We start from the raw sequence: 4334 nt of genomic DNA, 5'->3' as shown, positions 1-4334 counted from the left end.
CTGTCAGGCTTTCTCCTCGTGACCTTGTCATGGGTGGGATCTTGTGAACTAGCCTTTTCGAAAACCCCTGAAAACCTGATTCGTCTTGCCCATCAGGTTTTCTCCCTCATGGCCTTGTTAGGGGTAGGGTTTCGTGAGCTGACTTTTTCGAAACCCCTGAAAACCTGATTCGCCTTGCCTGTCAGGATTTCTCCCCTATGGCCTTTTTAGGGGTAGGGTCTCATGTGTTGGCTCCCGGCAACAGGCGGTGCTGCTGGGCTTGCCCAGGAGCTGCCTGACAGACTCTGGCTCACCCGAGCTCTCTGACGGTGCAGGGGGCAGGAACAGACGTGTGCATGTGGTTCTGCCTTGGCCTGGGAGTGTGGAGCCCCTCGCTGGCCCCCAGGCTCAGGGGCAAGGACCCTGAGAGAGGACCACCCTGAGGCGTTTTTTCTTAATAGAAAAATACTGCAAAAATTGCTTAAAGTATCTAGAAATATAGGCAGGGCCAGTGTCTGTTTTAACAGAACTAGGAGTTTATGGTGGAGGTTTCTGTATCTAGGAATACAAAAACTCAATATTTAGAATCAGAGACTATATTAATGGGGTAAGGATATAGGCAAATAACTTGAATAAGAGCATATAATTTATTTCATTGAGCAGAATGAAATTTAGTGTAAAAGACTTGTATTTTTCAACAGACCAGAAAGAAGCTTCGGCGTTTTTTAGTCCCATTTATATAAAAAAACCTCAGCTTGTGGTATAGGCTGTGAGTTGATAATGCGAGAAATAATAAATCTAGTGTTTCTGAAGAAATTTCACAGCTTACCAGAAGGATCATGATATGAAATTTTTCTACAGTATTTTAGAAAAGTTATTTGGAAACCAGTATATGTTGGTAATGTGTTCTCAAATCGAGACTTATTCGTAATAAGGTTTTATTAAAGTATAAAGGAGATAGAGAAAGCCTCTGACATAGGCATCAGAAGGGGGCGGAAAGAGTGTCCCCCTGCTAGTCTTTGGCCAGATGTCATATAACTACCAGCAGTCTGTTAATTAGAGAAAGGAAATGTCTCAAAACTGAAGAGAATAGCACCAGGCCCCTCACCTACAACATGTACTCTGCGAAAACCTAAGCACCGGGTGAGTTGTCTCCGGCCACAAAATGATTGACATGAATCTTGAAGAAAGGCAGGTTTTCTAGCAAATACACTTTCATTCACATAACTTAAGAGAACATTTGCATGAGTAAACATACCAGTTTGTCAAGTCTGAATATGAGTCTTAGGCAGAACCAACTTGAAGACAGAGTCTGGGGTAAATGTATAGCACATTAACACAGTATTTTAAGAGAAACCTCTTTGCAAATTCATATAGAGAAGAAGAAAAATTATACATACATACATATATATATATATATATACACTTACTACAACTGACTTCCAGTTAGCTGTGGTAGAACAGGAAAAAGAATATCCAACTCTGTATTCTTAACATTATGAAAATATTATTTGTTTTATTGTTTACAGTCATCCAATTCTAACTTTCTGAAGTAAGCATTCAGAAAAATAAAAAAACTGTCTAACTACTAGGCGGTCTCCCATCCAAGTACTAACCAGGCCCGAACCTGCTCAGCTTCCCAGATCAGAGGAGACAGGGCACGTTCAGGGTGGTATGTCCTTAGACCGAGGCAGCTGCCAGGCGCCCTAAGAGCTCTGCATTGCACCTCCCTTTTTGTTCTGACCTGCTGGTCGGGCCTTGAACCGCAGCTCTCCACGGGGGGCGCGCGCTGCACTTGAGCCAGCCGCACGACCCGTGACTGGACTCCGGCCGGCCAGGCCCTGCAGCTCGGAGAGCAGCCGACGCCGCCCCAGCCCCGCACACCGCCACCCCCAGCCAGCACCCGCCCGGCTCGGCCCGGGGCGCTTCTGGGAACCTGAGCGGCCTTGCGAGCCTGCGGGAGCTGGGTGGGGCAGCGAGCAGCGCCGCACCGCTCCCCCCCCACCGCCCCCCACCATCCCGTTTGCTACTCAGGGTTCACGTGGCTCCGGAGGTGTGTCGCTTTGGCCCGGGGCCGCGGTCCTCGGAGCCTCCTGCGGGACACCTTTTCGGGATGGGTAGAAGCATTTCCCACTACAGACAAAAGAGCCCACACAGTGGCCCAAATCCTCCTCACAGAAATTATCCCCAGGTTTGGCCTGCCTTCATCCCTACAGTCTGATAATGGCCCAGAATTTACATCCAAGGGCACCCAACAACTTCCTCAATTCTTACAGACACCCTGGAAATTTCACATTCCATACCCTCCCCGGTCCTCAGGAAAGGTAGAAAGGATGAGTAGAACAATCAAAAAAACCCTTACCAAACTAACCCTCGAGGTACATCTGAATTGGAGTAAACTTTTACCAATTGTTTTCCTCAGAATACAGGCTTTGCCCAGAAAGCCCCTGGGGCTGAGCCCCTTTGAGGTGATGTATGGAAGGCCCATGCTCCCTCCTGGACTCCCCCCTGAGCCTCCTCCCATACCAAGCTTCCTACACTCCCCCCTCTGCTGACGCAACTCCGCAATGCCCTCTGGAAATACATCAGTCACAATCTGCCTGCCCCTGACCCCCAAGCCTCCCTGCCCCCTTTACAAATTGGGGACATGGTCTATCTGTCTGATCATCCCCAGGGTGACCTAACCCCACAGTGGCAGGGACCATTCAAAGTCATCCTCCTTGCCCCAACTGCAGCTAAACTCAAAAAGGTCGCCTCCTGGGTACACCTCTCTCGTCTAAAATGGGTCACCTCCAATCCTGCGCTGCCCTCCTTAAATGACACCTATCAGGTCTCCCGCACAGCACCCACCTCCTTAAAATTCACCCAGCGACAACCCCTGCCAACTATCGGAGAGGACACTGAATGACCTGGACTCTCTTCAACCTACAACTGCTCCTGACCCAACTACTACAAGACCTCTGGATCAGCGCCCCAACAGGAACTTCCTTCAAAGACCTGACTGCACTGGTGTCTCAACTGTGGCTCCAGGGAACCTTCTACAACCTGACTCCAGACGAAATTGATTTCTTTACTCTCATTCTCTACATCATTCTACATCCTAATGAGCACTGTTCCTCCTCAGATTCAAATCACCACCAACTTGGGGCCTTCTGCCCCTCACCCTGACTGACCTCTCCCTGTCTCTCTAACTATAGCTGCACTCCTAATCTTAATCCTTGCTGTAGGCCTAGTAACTGTCTCCCCTCAGGACTGGCCACCTATTCTTCATCTTTCCGTGGGTATCGCCTACATTGCTAGCTGGGTTCTACTCCTAGGGTGCTATTTCCTCTGTACTGTCTAACTAACAGCCCCATGACTCCCCTGCTCCTTATCCTTGCTGCACTCCCCAGCCTCCTGGCTACTCCCTGCCCCTGCTCAGACATTTATTCCTACGTACATTCCTCATGTTACAATACAGCTCCAAAACCATGCACCATGACATGAACCTCGGGGGCGGGAAGTCCAAATCCCTACTCACTGTCAAAGTACAAAAGAGAGGGAGTTTCATGAGTACCTGCCATAAGCCAAATGGAAGAAACATATGTTTCTATCCCATTACCCACTGGGGGTACTCAGACGGGGGTGGGGTACTAGATCAAAATCGGGAAAAGAAACAAGAACAAGTTACAAAGAACATAATTTCCCGGTTACAGTTGACCCCTGAGCCTTACAAACACCTAGACCTCCTTTCCCAATTACGGCCTCTCCTAAAACCTACCTCTGGCAACCAACACCTTCCCCGCCTTCTCAACTCTTCCTTTCAATTCTTCCAGTACACACCACACACATCCCAGTGTTGGATATGCATGTCACTCTCTCCCTCACCACACAGAGCCATTCCCTTACCCTCAACCTGGCTGTCACAGGGCAACTGTACTTCCCCTTCCCAACAGAAAACTACACAACTCATTGGGCCAGTCTCTGACAATGTCCTTACTCTCAGCCTCTTCAAACCTAACCTGTATTGACTACTCTAGTCCCAACTGCACTGGTCTTACAAACTCCACTCCCTCCTTCTGTTCCACTTGGGTTCTCTGGAACAGCACAAATAATTGCACCAATCCAGGAATCTTCATTCTCTGTGGGACCTATGCATATTCATGCCTCTCCTTAGACCCCCGTGGACCCTGCATCTTGGTCTTCCTGACCCCAGGCCTAACATTCCTCGAAGAGGGAGAGCTAGAACAAAGAGTTTACCCCCCAAGGGGAACTTTCCCACAGAAAAAAATGAGCTGTCATCGCCCCCCCGCCCTCCTGGTTGGGACTGGCATAGATAGCAGCAGCCCTAAGGCACCGGGATGGGAGGCATCTCG

This window comes from Muntiacus reevesi, unplaced genomic scaffold, assembly GCF_963930625.1.
Source record: "Muntiacus reevesi unplaced genomic scaffold, mMunRee1.1 SCAFFOLD_121, whole genome shotgun sequence".
NCBI lineage: Eukaryota > Metazoa > Chordata > Mammalia > Artiodactyla > Cervidae > Muntiacus > Muntiacus reevesi.
This window is presented reverse-complemented; position numbering follows the sequence as displayed.